The sequence below is a fragment of the Idiotropiscis lumnitzeri genome, chromosome 12 (assembly GCF_059441095.1).
Source record: "Idiotropiscis lumnitzeri isolate Australia: NSW breed Sydney's pygmy pipehorse chromosome 12, RoL_Ilum_1.0, whole genome shotgun sequence".
In the NCBI taxonomy this organism is placed as follows: Eukaryota; Metazoa; Chordata; class Actinopteri; order Syngnathiformes; family Syngnathidae; genus Idiotropiscis; species Idiotropiscis lumnitzeri.
This window is the reverse complement of record NC_142402.1, coordinates 3094853-3112011: the sequence shown is the minus strand read 5'-3', so window position 1 is coordinate 3112011 and position 17159 is coordinate 3094853. Positions and strand designations below refer to the sequence as shown.

At 45.2% G+C, this 17159-nt stretch overlaps 3 non-coding genes across 3 annotated transcripts; all 3 read left to right on the top strand.

Annotated features, from left to right (window-relative positions):
• Window positions 1-1871: 1871 nt before the first annotated feature.
• Window positions 1872-1943, top strand: trnap-cgg (transfer RNA proline (anticodon CGG)). The gene has a single exon. It is a non-coding gene; the product is annotated as a tRNA-Pro (tRNA).
• A 5024-nt stretch (window positions 1944-6967) lies between these two features.
• Window positions 6968-7039, top strand: trnap-cgg (transfer RNA proline (anticodon CGG)). The gene has a single exon. It is a non-coding gene; the product is annotated as a tRNA-Pro (tRNA).
• A 5024-nt stretch (window positions 7040-12063) lies between these two features.
• On the top strand, window positions 12064-12135 carry trnap-cgg (transfer RNA proline (anticodon CGG)). Its single transcript has one exon. It is a non-coding gene; the product is annotated as a tRNA-Pro (tRNA).
• Window positions 12136-17159: the final 5024 nt, after the last annotated feature.

Below are 17159 nucleotides of genomic sequence, written 5' to 3'. Positions count from 1 at the left end.
ACCCCGAATACTCCCAAAAAAATGCTTGAGTTCCTTATAATTTCAAAAACCTTGGTCCAATCGCGCATTTTTTTCAAAAATCTTGGAAATGACATTAGCTACCTAGCTACAGTCCAAAATCAGCTCCTACAACCTCTTAGAAAATTTCTACTCTAGTTTCCACCCCTCCACAGGACAGAAACAGCACTGATCAAAATCACCGGCAACCGACTCTGGCCTAATCACCATTCTCACCCTCTTTGATCTGATAGCAGCTTGCGATACAATTTCTAAAACCATCCTCCTGAAAAGACTCCATGACATTCTTTATCTATACCCTACCTCTTGTCAAGATATTTCACAAACTAAACCGACACTCCCACTGTTATGCAGATGACACTCAGCTCTACCTCTCCACATAATCAACTGCCACTATTCCGGGTTCCTCCATTTATTGACTGCTTCCCCGAAATTTATTATTGGTTTTCATCCAATTTTCTGCAACTTAACAATGATAAAACTGAAATCCTACAGATAGGTACCAAGTCCACTCAGCCAAAAGTGACAGTTTTTCCCATGACACTTGACAATACCTCAGTTTCCCCCTCTGGTCAGGTTAAGACTCGGGGTGTCATCCACTCTCTCCTTTTCATCAGAATTAAATGAAAATCCCCGATCTGCATACTTTCTACTTTATAAAATAATCGTCCTGCGTCCCCGTCCATCAGTATCCTTTTAAAGCACGTCCAACCTTGTATTTGATCACTCCCATTAACAGAATTTGCAATAATTTACTGCAAATAAAAAAAAACAACCTCCTGATTAAAAGCAACAATTGCTTAAATTAGGCCAAAAAGCGGATGTGTAAAAACATCAGCAGGTTCTGACAAATAGCCTCGGGGCTCCACATTAGAAAATGGAATGTTATTGATATTCTAAAAACTGGTAGACAGTTTTGCATCCCTCCCCCAATAATGAGGGTGACCACAGACATAGTTGTTATGACACAAGGTATATTCGCAGGTGAGAACAGACCAGGGATGGCGCTGCCTGATAACACATTATGATAGCAATTGACGCGTAACCACACAGCCTAACATATTGCATTGGCCGGGAATTGAAGTCGGGCCACACGAATGGCAAGCGAGAATTCTACCACTGAACAACCAATGCTTAGTACTTCTTGTCCAAAAGAATAGAGACGTCCATCATAGAAAACGTTTTATCTGGCCCTGATCATGCATGTTTTTTCGTTCTTAAAATGTAGTGTTCTTGCCATGTATGCAATGCATCAAGTGAACGTACATTTCTTTAACGGGAAGATCACTCTGCAGAAACGATTAAATACTGGAAGATGCACGAACGATCCCCAACAATACATTGCGATAATACACGCCTGTATTAATACATTGAGAAAACCCTAATAACGTTTGCTAATGTTGCAGTGAGATACCAAATTTGAGTATTATGAGACTAAGCTGTGGCGATTCTGAGAGTTGGAAGACCACCACTTGACTTTAATTATGACTACGATCTATAAAGTTAACTGATTTCGATACTTTGTGGCAAGCACTTTGGCTCGTTGGACTACGGGTATAATTCTCACTGAGGACCCTCTTTCAAATCCAAAACAAGACCATCATTACACTGGATTACTTTGAGTTCACCTGAATCTTCCGTACTGATAGGAATGGTTCTTCGCTGGTACGAGCATGTCATCAATTGGAGGTGGCTCATTGGGCTCTGGGTATGGTTGTGAGTGGTTACTCGTTCAAATCCAAACAGGGTCTTAGTGTTGATTCAGGGTTGGTTGGGAGAGGTTCCAGGTTCAAATCCGGGTTCTTAGTGTCGATGAAGGCTTGCGGCAAACAGGCAGTTACCTAGCTAAACGTGGCTCGTTGGTCTAGGGGTATGATTCTCGCTTCGGGTGCGAGAGGTCCCGGGTTCAAATCCCGGACGAGCCCATCTCAGTGTGACTATTGTCGCCCAGTCTCTTAGTCAACTTATAATTTTGATGCAAATCTATACGGGGAGATGCTGGAAAAACTAACATGAAACAACAAAACTGAGACTGTACCCCGAATACTCCCAAAAAAATGCTTGAGTTCCTTATAATTTCAATAACCTTGGTCTAATCGCGCATTTTTTTCAAAAATCTTGAAAATGACATTAGCTACAGTCCAAAATCAGCTCCTACAACCTCTTAGAACATTTCTACTCTAGTTTCCACCCCTCCACAGTACAGAAACAACACTGATCAAAATCACCGGCAACCGACTCTGGCCTAATCACCATTCCACCAAGTAGCAAACCTTCCCGTGGTGTCCCTCGTAATCCTTAACCGGAGACCGATTGCTACAATCTCATTCCATCCAAAAATCCAGCGGTGGTAAAAGGATCGACCCTCGACCGCTGAGATGTCGAAGCTAAAAATTATCAGCTTCAACGCGGAGGGCATGTCCCTTGCAAAGGCTGAACTGATTTCCCAGATGGATGCCGACATTGTCTGCATCCAAGAAACGCACAAGGCGGCAACCCCAGCAAAGATAAATGGGATGCACCTTGTTATTTTTCAAGAAAGCCAGACCCACGGTAGCGCAATTTTTGTGCGTGACTGTTCGCTTGTAAAAAGAAGTGACAACCTCTCAATCAACGGAGTTGAGGTCTTGATGCTGGAGACTGACTCGATCAGAGTTTTCTCTGTGTATAAGCCTCCACCGACACCCTTTTGCTGGCCCAATACGAACCTTGATGACAAGGTGTGTGTTGTTATAGGAGACTTCAACAGTCACAATACCACCTGGGGCTACCCCTCTAACAACTCAGACGGTGAGAGAGTTGAAGAGTGGGCGCTGGCAAACGATCTCTCTCTCCTCCACTCAGCTAAGGATAAACCATCCTTCCATAGCGCAAGGTGGAAAAGAGGGTATAACCCCGACCTCGCCTTTGTGTCGTCAAGATACCAGAACATATTTAAGAAATCCCTTGGTAAGCCAGTCCCCAGGTCTCAACATCGACCGCTTGTCCTTGAACTCTCGCCAGTGGTTAAACCTATCGAGTCGAAACCACTGATGAGGTTCAACTACGGTAGAGCCAACTGGCAGGGATTCACGCAAGATCTCGATTCCCAAATTGATGTAATTCCAGCTGAACCCTCACACTACGATGCTTTCACCTCTCTGGTGTGGAGTACAGCAAAGAAACAGATCCCAAGAGGATACTTTAAGCAGTATGTCCCTGGACTTGATGATGCATCAAAACAACTCTATGCTCAATATACTAGAGCATACGAAAATGACCCGTTCGCCGCTGAGACCATCGACCTCGGTGAATCCCTACTAACTTCCTTAGGGGAGGCAAGGAAAGAACGATGGGAAAATCTTGTGACATCAATCAATATGATGCATAATAGCAAAAAAGCTTGGAAGACCATCAACAAGCTTAATAGTAACTCGCAACCTGAGCAGCGGTGTGCGCAAGTAACACCAAACCAGGTAGCAACACAGTTACTATTGAATGGGAAACCATGCACCCGTGAACGCTCATACCTAAAGGCTATGCAAGCTGATATGCGTCTGACGATGGAGAATTGCACAGAGGAGTTCTTCCCATTCACCCCAGATGAACTCATTAATGCAATTAAGCATGTTAAGCTTGGCAAAGCGTGTGGTCTTGATGGGTTATCTCCTGATATGATCCTACACTTTGGTGACAAGACGCAAGAGTGGTTACGCACCCTCTACAACAACTGCGCAGCCACCAAGACTATACCGAAGATCTGGCGTAAGGCAAAGGTATCTGCCTTATTGAAACCAGAGAAGGATCCATCTCTCCCATCGAGCTACAGGCCTATTAGTCTGCTATGCATCCTGTTCAAGGTTTATGAACGTCTGATACTTTCACGAATAACTCCGAAAGTTGAGGAACACCTCTCTCGTGACCAAGCCGGATTCAGAGCTGGAAGATCCTGCTGTGGCCAAGTACTAAACTTGGTACAGTACATTGAAGATGGCTTCCAGGAGGGTAAGATCACTGGGGCAGTTTTTGTCGATCTTTCCGCCGCTTACGATACAATCAACCACAGGAGACTAATGATTAAAGTGGCGAAAGTCATGAAGAACAAGAACATCGTTCAGATTATTGAGTCTCTCCTGAAACACCGCCGTTTCTTCGTCGAGATGAGTGGAAAACAAAGTAGATGGCGTGATCAGAAAAATGGCTTGCCCCAGCGTTCTGTGCTTGCACCTGCGCTCTTCAATTTGTACACAAATGACCAGCCAGAGTTCCGGAACATCAGACGTTTCATATACGCCGACGACCTTTGCATTGCCACACAGGCGAACACCTTCGAAGTTGTTGAAGAGCGACTGACATCTGCTTTGTCACAACTTTCACAATATTACAGGGACAATTTTCTAAACGCCAACCCCGGTAAAACCCAATCTTGCGCATTCCACTTAAAGAACTACCTCGCTAAGCGAGAGCTTAACATCAAATGGGACGGGGTCCCCCTGAAGAAAACCAAATTCCCAGTATACCTTGGCGTGACTCTGGATAGATCGCTAACATTTAGCGAACATGTGTCCAAGCTGCGAAAAAAGTTATCGTCTCGCAACAACTTAGTCAGCATCTTAGCCAACACTAAGTGGGGTGCAAATGCAGACACTTTGCGCATATCATCTTTAGCACTGTGTTTTTCCACCGCTGAATATTGTGCACCAGTCTGGGCACGTTCAAGTCATGCTTCCAAGGTCGATGCTGAACTGAATAAGTGCTGCCGTGTTATCACAGGCACTTTAAAGCCAACACCACTCCCGGCTTTGTACTCTCTATCAGGAATAGCCCCTCCTGACATCCGCAGGGAGACAATTAGTAAAATCGAACGTCAGAAGCAGCTGGACGACCATCGTCACCCTCTGTTCGGTCACCAGGAGATCGAAGCAAGACTGCCTTCACGACGTGGCTTCAACACCGTTAGAGAACTTGGTGCAAGGACACCTACGAACTACCGTAACACCAGGTGGCAGGAGAGCTACGAGTACCAGAACATCAGTGTACCTAGCCCTTCTGAACACCTACCCCGTGGTTCAGACCTACCAAGGAAACATTGGGTCGCGCTCAATCGAGCGCGCTCTCAGGTTGCCAAGACGGGAGACAACCTGCACCGATGGGGATTCGCCGACTCAGCAAGATGCGAGTGTGGCGAAGCCATCCAAACCCTCGACCATCTGCTTCGACACTGCCCAGCAGGCCCAAGGTGCTCAGAAGAAGACCTACGAGATGCCACCGATACTGCCATTCGCTGGGTGGAAAGATGGGCTGATAAGCTATGAATGAATGACCATTCTCACCCTCTTTGATCTGATAGCAGCTTGCGATACAATTTCTAAAACCATCCTCCTGAAAAGACTCCATGACATTCTTTATCTATACCCTACCTCTTGTCAAGATATTCCACAAACTAAACCGACACTCCCACTGTTATGCAGATGACACTCAGCTCTACCTCTCCACATAATCAACTGCCACTATTCCGGGTTCCTCCATTTATTGACTGCTTCCCCGAAATTTATTATTGGTTTTCATCCAATTTTCTGCAACTTAACAATGATAAAACTGAAATCCTACAGATAGGTACCAAGTCCACTCAGCCAAAAGTGACAGTTTTTCCCATGACACTTGACAATACCTCAGTTTCCCCCTCTGGTCAGGTTAAGACTCGGGGTGTCATCCACTCTCTCCTTTTCATCAGAATTAAATGAAAATCCCCGATCTGCATACTTTCTACTTTATAAAATAATCGTCCTGCGTCCCCGTCCATCAGTATCCTTTTAAAGCACGTCCAACCTTGTATTTGATCACTCCCATTAACAGAACTTGCAATAATTTACTGAAAATAAAAAAAAACAACCTCCTGATTAAAAGCAACAATTGCTTAAATTAGGCCAAAAAGCGGATGTGTAAAAACATCAGCAGGTTCTGACAAATAGCCTCGGGGCTCCACATTAGAAAATGGAATGTTATTGATATTCTAAAAACTGGTAGACAGTTTTGCATCCCTCCCCCAATAATGAGGGTGACCACAGACATAGTTGTTATGACACAAGGTATATTCGCAGGTGAGAACAGACCAGGGATGGCGCTGCCTGATAACACATTATGATAGCAATTGACGCGTAACCACACAGCCTAACATATTGCATTGGCCGGGAATTGAAGTCGGGCCACACGAATGGCAAGCGAGAATTCTACCACTGAACAACCAATGCTTAGTACTTCTTGTCCAAAAGAATAGAGACGTCCATCATAGAAAACGTTTTATCTGGCCCTGATCATGCATGTTTTTTCGTTCTTAAAATGTAGTGTTCTTGCCATGTATGCAATGCATCAAGTGAACGTACATTTCTTTAACGGGAAGATCACTCTGCAGAAACGATTAAATACTGGAAGATGCACGAACGATCCCCAACAATACATTGCGATAATACACGCCTGTATTAATACATTGAGAAAACCCTAATAACGTTTGCTAATGTTGCAGTGAGATACCAAATTTGAGTATTATGAGACTAAGCTGTGGCGATTCTGAGAGTTGGAAGACCACCACTTGACTTTAATTATGACTACGATCTATAAAGTTAACTGATTTCGATACTTTGTGGCAAGCACTTTGGCTCGTTGGACTACGGGTATAATTCTCACTGAGGACCCTCTTTCAAATCCAAAACAAGACCATCATTACACTGGATTACTTTGAGTTCACCTGAATCTTCCGTACTGATAGGAATGGTTCTTCGCTGGTACGAGCATGTCATCAATTGGAGGTGGCTCATTGGGCTCTGGGTATGGTTGTGAGTGGTTACTCGTTCAAATCCAAACAGGGTCTTAGTGTTGATTCAGGGTTGGTTGGGAGAGGTTCCAGGTTCAAATCCGGGTTCTTAGTGTCGATGAAGGCTTGCGGCAAACAGGCAGTTACCTAGCTAAACGTGGCTCGTTGGTCTAGGGGTATGATTCTCGCTTCGGGTGCGAGAGGTCCCGGGTTCAAATCCCGGACGAGCCCATCTCAGTGTGACTATTGTCGCCCAGTCTCTTAGTCAACTTATAATTTTGATGCAAATCTATACGGGGAGATGCTGGAAAAACTAACATGAAACAACAAAACTGAGACTGTACCCCGAATACTCCCAAAAAAATGCTTGAGTTCCTTATAATTTCAATAACCTTGGTCTAATCGCGCATTTTTTTCAAAAATCTTGAAAATGACATTAGCTACAGTCCAAAATCAGCTCCTACAACCTCTTAGAACATTTCTACTCTAGTTTCCACCCCTCCACAGTACAGAAACAACACTGATCAAAATCACCGGCAACCGACTCTGGCCTAATCACCATTCCACCAAGTAGCAAACCTTCCCGTGGTGTCCCTCGTAATCCTTAACCGGAGACCGATTGCTACAATCTCATTCCATCCAAAAATCCAGCGGTGGTAAAAGGATCGACCCTCGACCGCTGAGATGTCGAAGCTAAAAATTATCAGCTTCAACGCGGAGGGCATGTCCCTTGCAAAGGCTGAACTGATTTCCCAGATGGATGCCGACATTGTCTGCATCCAAGAAACGCACAAGGCGGCAACCCCAGCAAAGATAAATGGGATGCACCTTGTTATTTTTCAAGAAAGCCAGACCCACGGTAGCGCAATTTTTGTGCGTGACTGTTCGCTTGTAAAAAGAAGTGACAACCTCTCAATCAACGGAGTTGAGGTCTTGATGCTGGAGACTGACTCGATCAGAGTTTTCTCTGTGTATAAGCCTCCACCGACACCCTTTTGCTGGCCCAATACGAACCTTGATGACAAGGTGTGTGTTGTTATAGGAGACTTCAACAGTCACAATACCACCTGGGGCTACCCCTCTAACAACTCAGACGGTGAGAGAGTTGAAGAGTGGGCGCTGGCAAACGATCTCTCTCTCCTCCACTCAGCTAAGGATAAACCATCCTTCCATAGCGCAAGGTGGAAAAGAGGGTATAACCCCGACCTCGCCTTTGTGTCGTCAAGATACCAGAACATATTTAAGAAATCCCTTGGTAAGCCAGTCCCCAGGTCTCAACATCGACCGCTTGTCCTTGAACTCTCGCCAGTGGTTAAACCTATCGAGTCGAAACCACTGATGAGGTTCAACTACGGTAGAGCCAACTGGCAGGGATTCACGCAAGATCTCGATTCCCAAATTGATGTAATTCCAGCTGAACCCTCACACTACGATGCTTTCACCTCTCTGGTGTGGAGTACAGCAAAGAAACAGATCCCAAGAGGATACTTTAAGCAGTATGTCCCTGGACTTGATGATGCATCAAAACAACTCTATGCTCAATATACTAGAGCATACGAAAATGACCCGTTCGCCGCTGAGACCATCGACCTCGGTGAATCCCTACTAACTTCCTTAGGGGAGGCAAGGAAAGAACGATGGGAAAATCTTGTGACATCAATCAATATGATGCATAATAGCAAAAAAGCTTGGAAGACCATCAACAAGCTTAATAGTAACTCGCAACCTGAGCAGCGGTGTGCGCAAGTAACACCAAACCAGGTAGCAACACAGTTACTATTGAATGGGAAACCATGCACCCGTGAACGCTCATACCTAAAGGCTATGCAAGCTGATATGCGTCTGACGATGGAGAATTGCACAGAGGAGTTCTTCCCATTCACCCCAGATGAACTCATTAATGCAATTAAGCATGTTAAGCTTGGCAAAGCGTGTGGTCTTGATGGGTTATCTCCTGATATGATCCTACACTTTGGTGACAAGACGCAAGAGTGGTTACGCACCCTCTACAACAACTGCGCAGCCACCAAGACTATACCGAAGATCTGGCGTAAGGCAAAGGTATCTGCCTTATTGAAACCAGAGAAGGATCCATCTCTCCCATCGAGCTACAGGCCTATTAGTCTGCTATGCATCCTGTTCAAGGTTTATGAACGTCTGATACTTTCACGAATAACTCCGAAAGTTGAGGAACACCTCTCTCGTGACCAAGCCGGATTCAGAGCTGGAAGATCCTGCTGTGGCCAAGTACTAAACTTGGTACAGTACATTGAAGATGGCTTCCAGGAGGGTAAGATCACTGGGGCAGTTTTTGTCGATCTTTCCGCCGCTTACGATACAATCAACCACAGGAGACTAATGATTAAAGTGGCGAAAGTCATGAAGAACAAGAACATCGTTCAGATTATTGAGTCTCTCCTGAAACACCGCCGTTTCTTCGTCGAGATGAGTGGAAAACAAAGTAGATGGCGTGATCAGAAAAATGGCTTGCCCCAGCGTTCTGTGCTTGCACCTGCGCTCTTCAATTTGTACACAAATGACCAGCCAGAGTTCCGGAACATCAGACGTTTCATATACGCCGACGACCTTTGCATTGCCACACAGGCGAACACCTTCGAAGTTGTTGAAGAGCGACTGACATCTGCTTTGTCACAACTTTCACAATATTACAGGGACAATTTTCTAAACGCCAACCCCGGTAAAACCCAATCTTGCGCATTCCACTTAAAGAACTACCTCGCTAAGCGAGAGCTTAACATCAAATGGGACGGGGTCCCCCTGAAGAAAACCAAATTCCCAGTATACCTTGGCGTGACTCTGGATAGATCGCTAACATTTAGCGAACATGTGTCCAAGCTGCGAAAAAAGTTATCGTCTCGCAACAACTTAGTCAGCATCTTAGCCAACACTAAGTGGGGTGCAAATGCAGACACTTTGCGCATATCATCTTTAGCACTGTGTTTTTCCACCGCTGAATATTGTGCACCAGTCTGGGCACGTTCAAGTCATGCTTCCAAGGTCGATGCTGAACTGAATAAGTGCTGCCGTGTTATCACAGGCACTTTAAAGCCAACACCACTCCCGGCTTTGTACTCTCTATCAGGAATAGCCCCTCCTGACATCCGCAGGGAGACAATTAGTAAAATCGAACGTCAGAAGCAGCTGGACGACCATCGTCACCCTCTGTTCGGTCACCAGGAGATCGAAGCAAGACTGCCTTCACGACGTGGCTTCAACACCGTTAGAGAACTTGGTGCAAGGACACCTACGAACTACCGTAACACCAGGTGGCAGGAGAGCTACGAGTACCAGAACATCAGTGTACCTAGCCCTTCTGAACACCTACCCCGTGGTTCAGACCTACCAAGGAAACATTGGGTCGCGCTCAATCGAGCGCGCTCTCAGGTTGCCAAGACGGGAGACAACCTGCACCGATGGGGATTCGCCGACTCAGCAAGATGCGAGTGTGGCGAAGCCATCCAAACCCTCGACCATCTGCTTCGACACTGCCCAGCAGGCCCAAGGTGCTCAGAAGAAGACCTACGAGATGCCACCGATACTGCCATTCGCTGGGTGGAAAGATGGGCTGATAAGCTATGAATGAATGACCATTCTCACCCTCTTTGATCTGATAGCAGCTTGCGATACAATTTCTAAAACCATCCTCCTGAAAAGACTCCATGACATTCTTTATCTATACCCTACCTCTTGTCAAGATATTTCACAAACTAAACCGACACTCCCACTGTTATGCAGATGACACTCAGCTCTACCTCTCCACATAATCAACTGCCACTATTCCGGGTTCCTCCATTTATTGACTGCTTCCCCGAAATTTATTATTGGTTTTCATCCAATTTTCTGCAACTTAACAATGATAAAACTGAAATCCTACAGATAGGTACCAAGTCCACTCAGCCAAAAGTGACAGTTTTTCCCATGACACTTGACAATACCTCAGTTTCCCCCTCTGGTCAGGTTAAGACTCGGGGTGTCATCCACTCTCTCCTTTTCATCAGAATTAAATGAAAATCCCCGATCTGCATACTTTCTACTTTATAAAATAATCGTCCTGCGTCCCCGTCCATCAGTATCCTTTTAAAGCACGTCCAACCTTGTATTTGATCACTCCCATTAACAGAACTTGCAATAATTTACTGCAAATAAAAAAAAACAACCTCCTGATTAAAAGCAACAATTGCTTAAATTAGGCCAAAAAGCGGATGTGTAAAAACATCAGCAGGTTCTGACAAATAGCCTCGGGGCTCCACATTAGAAAATGGAATGTTATTGATATTCTAAAAACTGGTAGACAGTTTTGCATCCCTCCCCCAATAATGAGGGTGACCACAGACATAGTTGTTATGACACAAGGTATATTCGCAGGTGAGAACAGACCAGGGATGGCGCTGCCTGATAACACATTATGATAGCAATTGACGCGTAACCACACAGCCTAACATATTGCATTGGCCGGGAATTGAAGTCGGGCCACACGAATGGCAAGCGAGAATTCTACCACTGAACAACCAATGCTTAGTACTTCTTGTCCAAAAGAATAGAGACGTCCATCATAGAAAACGTTTTATCTGGCCCTGATCATGCATGTTTTTTCGTTCTTAAAATGTAGTGTTCTTGCCATGTATGCAATGCATCAAGTGAACGTACATTTCTTTAACGGGAAGATCACTCTGCAGAAACGATTAAATACTGGAAGATGCACGAACGATCCCCAACAATACATTGCGATAATACACGCCTGTATTAATACATTGAGAAAACCCTAATAACGTTTGCTAATGTTGCAGTGAGATACCAAATTTGAGTATTATGAGACTAAGCTGTGGCGATTCTGAGAGTTGGAAGACCACCACTTGACTTTAATTATGACTACGATCTATAAAGTTAACTGATTTCGATACTTTGTGGCAAGCACTTTGGCTCGTTGGACTACGGGTATAATTCTCACTGAGGACCCTCTTTCAAATCCAAAACAAGACCATCATTACACTGGATTACTTTGAGTTCACCTGAATCTTCCGTACTGATAGGAATGGTTCTTCGCTGGTACGAGCATGTCATCAATTGGAGGTGGCTCATTGGGCTCTGGGTATGGTTGTGAGTGGTTACTCGTTCAAATCCAAACAGGGTCTTAGTGTTGATTCAGGGTTGGTTGGGAGAGGTTCCAGGTTCAAATCCGGGTTCTTAGTGTCGATGAAGGCTTGCGGCAAACAGGCAGTTACCTAGCTAAACGTGGCTCGTTGGTCTAGGGGTATGATTCTCGCTTCGGGTGCGAGAGGTCCCGGGTTCAAATCCCGGACGAGCCCATCTCAGTGTGACTATGGTCGCCCAGTCTCTTAGTCAACTTATAATTTTGATGCAAATCTATACGGGGAGATGCTGGAAAAACTAACATGAAACAACAAAACTGAGACTGTACCCCGAATACTCCCAAAAAAATGCTTGAGTTCCTTATAATTTCAATAACCTTGGTCTAATCGCGCATTTTTTTCAAAAATCTTGAAAATGACATTAGCTACAGTCCAAAATCAGCTCCTACAACCTCTTAGAACATTTCTACTCTAGTTTCCACCCCTCCACAGTACAGAAACAACACTGATCAAAATCACCGGCAACCGACTCTGGCCTAATCACCATTCCACCAAGTAGCAAACCTTCCCGTGGTGTCCCTCGTAATCCTTAACCGGAGACCGATTGCTACAATCTCATTCCATCCAAAAATCCAGCGGTGGTAAAAGGATCGACCCTCGACCGCTGAGATGTCGAAGCTAAAAATTATCAGCTTCAACGCGGAGGGCATGTCCCTTGCAAAGGCTGAACTGATTTTCCAGATGGATGCCGACATTGTCTGCATCCAAGAAACGCACAAGGCGGCAACCCCAGCAAAGATAAATGGGATGCACCTTGTTATTTTTCAAGAAAGCCAGACCCACGGTAGCGCAATTTTTGTGCGTGACTGTTCGCTTGTAAAAAGAAGTGACAACCTCTCAATCAACGGAGTTGAGGTCTTGATGCTGGAGACTGACTCGATCAGAGTTTTCTCTGTGTATAAGCCTCCACCGACACCCTTTTGCTGGCCCAATACGAACCTTGATGACAAGGTGTGTGTTGTTATAGGAGACTTCAACAGTCACAATACCACCTGGGGCTACCCCTCTAACAACTCAGACGGTGAGAGAGTTGAAGAGTGGGCGCTGGCAAACGATCTCTCTCTCCTCCACTCAGCTAAGGATAAACCATCCTTCCATAGCGCAAGGTGGAAAAGAGGGTATAACCCCGACCTCGCCTTTGTGTCGTCAAGATACCAGAACATATTTAAGAAATCCCTTGGTAAGCCAGTCCCCAGGTCTCAACATCGACCGCTTGTCCTTGAACTCTCGCCAGTGGTTAAACCTATCGAGTCGAAACCACTGATGAGGTTCAACTACGGTAGAGCCAACTGGCAGGGATTCACGCAAGATCTCGATTCCCAAATTGATGTAATTCCAGCTGAACCCTCACACTACGATGCTTTCACCTCTCTGGTGTGGAGTACAGCAAAGAAACAGATCCCAAGAGGATACTTTAAGCAGTATGTCCCTGGACTTGATGATGCATCAAAACAACTCTATGCTCAATATACTAGAGCATACGAAAATGACCCGTTCGCCGCTGAGACCATCGACCTCGGTGAATCCCTACTAACTTCCTTAGGGGAGGCAAGGAAAGAACGATGGGAAAATCTTGTGACATCAATCAATATGATGCATAATAGCAAAAAAGCTTGGAAGACCATCAACAAGCTTAATAGTAACTCGCAACCTGAGCAGCGGTGTGCGCAAGTAACACCAAACCAGGTAGCAACACAGTTACTATTGAATGGGAAACCATGCACCCGTGAACGCTCATACCTAAAGGCTATGCAAGCTGATATGCGTCTGACGATGGAGAATTGCACAGAGGAGTTCTTCCCATTCACCCCAGATGAACTCATTAATGCAATTAAGCATGTTAAGCTTGGCAAAGCGTGTGGTCTTGATGGGTTATCTCCTGATATGATCCTACACTTTGGTGACAAGACGCAAGAGTGGTTACGCACCCTCTACAACAACTGCGCAGCCACCAAGACTATACCGAAGATCTGGCGTAAGGCAAAGGTATCTGCCTTATTGAAACCAGAGAAGGATCCATCTCTCCCATCGAGCTACAGGCCTATTAGTCTGCTATGCATCCTGTTCAAGGTTTATGAACGTCTGATACTTTCACGAATAACTCCGACAGTTGAGGAACACCTCTCTCGTGACCAAGCCGGATTCAGAGCTGGAAGATCCTGCTGTGGCCAAGTACTAAACTTGGTACAGTACATTGAAGATGGCTTCCAGGAGGGTAAGATCACTGGGGCAGTTTTTGTCGATCTTTCCGCCGCTTACGATACAATCAACCACAGGAGACTAATGATTAAAGTGGCGAAAGTCATGAAGAACAAGAACATCGTTCAGATTATTGAGTCTCTCCTGAAACACCGCCGTTTCTTCGTCGAGATGAGTGGAAAACAAAGTAGATGGCGTGATCAGAAAAATGGCTTGCCCCAGGGTTCTGTGCTTGCACCTGCGCTCTTCAATTTGTACACAAATGACCAGCCAGAGTTCCGGAACATCAGACGTTTCATATACGCCGACGACCTTTGCATTGCCACACAGGCGAACACCTTCGAAGTTGTTGAAGAGCGACTGACATCTGCTTTGTCACAACTTTCACAATATTACAGGGACAATTTTCTAAACGCCAACCCCGGTAAAACCCAATCTTGCGCATTCCACTTAAAGAACTATCTCGCTAAGCGAGAGCTTAACATCAAATGGGACGGGGTCCCCCTGAAGAAAACCAAATTCCCAGTATACCTTGGCGTGACTCTGGATAGATCGCTAACATTTAGCAAACATGTGTCCAAGCTGCGAAAAAAGTTATCGTCTCGCAACAACTTAGTCAGCATCTTAGCCAACACTAAGTGGGGTGCAAATGCAGACACTTTGCGCATATCATCTTTAGCACTGTGTTTTTCCACCGCTGAATATTGTGCACCAGTCTGGGCACGTTCAAGTCATGCTTCCAAGGTCGATGCTGAACTGAATAAGTGCTGCCGTGTTATCACAGGCACTTTAAAGCCAACACCACTCCCGGCTTTGTACTCTCTATCAGGAATAGCCCCTCCTGACATCCGCAGGGAGACAATTAGTAAAATCGAACGTCAGAAGCAGCTGGACGACCATCGTCACCCTCTGTTCGGTCACCAGGAGATCGAAGCAAGACTGCCTTCACGACGTGGCTTCAACACCGTTAGAGAACTTGGTGCAAGGACACCTACGAACTACCGTAACACCAGGTGGCAGGAGAGCTACGAGTACCAGAACATCAGTGTACCTAGCCCTTCTGAACACCTACCCCGTGGTTCAGACCTACCAAGGAAACATTGGGTCGCGCTCAATCGAGCGCGCTCTCAGGTTGCCAAGACGGGAGACAACCTGCACCGATGGGGATTCGCCGACTCAGCAAGATGCGAGTGTGGCGAAGCCATCCAAACCCTCGACCATCTGCTTCGACACTGCCCAGCAGGCCCAAGGTGCTCAGAAGAAGACCTACGAGATGCCACCGATACTGCCATTCCCTGGGTGGAAAGATGGGCTGATAAGCTATGAATGAATGACCATTCTCACCCTCTTTGATCTGATAGCAGCTTGCGATACAATTTCTAAAACCATCCTCCTGAAAAGACTCCATGACATTCTTTATCTATACCCTACCTCTTGTCAAGATATTTCACAAACTAAACCGACACTCCCACTGTTATGCAGATGACACTCAGCTCTACCTCTCCACATAATCAACTGCCACTATTCCGGGTTCCTCCATTTATTGACTGCTTCCCCGAAATTTATTATTGGTTTTCATCCAATTTTCTGCAACTTAACAATGATAAAACTGAAATCCGACAGATAGGTACCAAGTCCACTCAGCCAAAAGTGACAGTTTTTCCCATGACACTTGACAATACCTCAGTTTCCCCCTCTGGTCAGGTTAAGACTCGGGGTGTCATCCACTCTCTCCTTTTCATCAGAATTAAATGAAAATCCCCGATCTGCATACTTTCTACTTTATAAAATAATCGTCCTGCGTCCCCGTCCATCAGTATCCTTTTAAAGCACGTCCAACCTTGTATTTGATCACTCCCATTAACAGAACTTGCAATAATTTACTGCAAATAAAAAAAAACAACCTCCTGATTAAAAGCAACAATTGCTTAAATTAGGCCAAAAAGCGGATGTGTAAAAACATCAGCAGGTTCTGACAAATAGCCTCGGGGCTCCACATTAGAAAATGGAATGTTATTGATATTCTAAAAACTGGTAGACAGTTTTGCATCCCTCCCCCAATAATGAGGGTGACCACAGACATAGTTGTTATGACACAAGGTATATTCGCAGGTGAGAACAGACCAGGGATGGCGCTGCCTGATAACACATTATGATAGCAATTGACGCGTAACCACACAGCCTAACATAATGCATTGGCCGGGAATTGAAGTCGGGCCACACGAATGGCAAGCGAGAATTCTACCACTGAACAACCAATGCTTAGTACTTCTTGTCCAAAAGAATAGAGACGTCCATCATAGAAAACGTTTTATCTGGCCCTGATCATGCATGTTTTTTCGTTCTTAAAATGTAGTGTTCTTGCCATGTATGCAATGCATCAAGTGAACGTACATTTCTTTAACGGGAAGATCACTCTGCAGAAACGATTAAATACTGGAAGATGCACGAACGATCCCCAACAATACATTGCGATAATACACGCCTGTATTAATACATTGAGAAAACCCTAATAACGTTTGCTAATGTTGCAGTGAGATACCAAATTTGAGTATTATGAGACTAAGCTGTGGCGATTCTGAGAGTTGGAAGACCACCACTTGACTTTAATTATGACTACGATCTATAAAGTTAACTGATTTCGATACTTTGTGGCAAGCACTTTGGCTCGTTGGACTACGGGTATAATTCTCACTGAGGACCCTCTTTCAAATCCAAAACAAGACCATCATTACACTGGATTACTTTGAGTTCACCTGAATCTTCCGTACTGATAGGAATGGTTCTTCGCTGGTACGAGCATGTCATCAATTGGAGGTGGCTCATTGGGCTCTGGGTATGGTTGTGAGTGGTTACTCGTTCAAATCCAAACAGGGTCTTAGTGTTGATTCAGGGTTGGTTGGGAGAGGTTCCAGGTTCAAATCCGGGTTCTTAGTGTCGATGAAGGCTTGCGGCAAACAGGCAGTTACCTAGCTAAACGT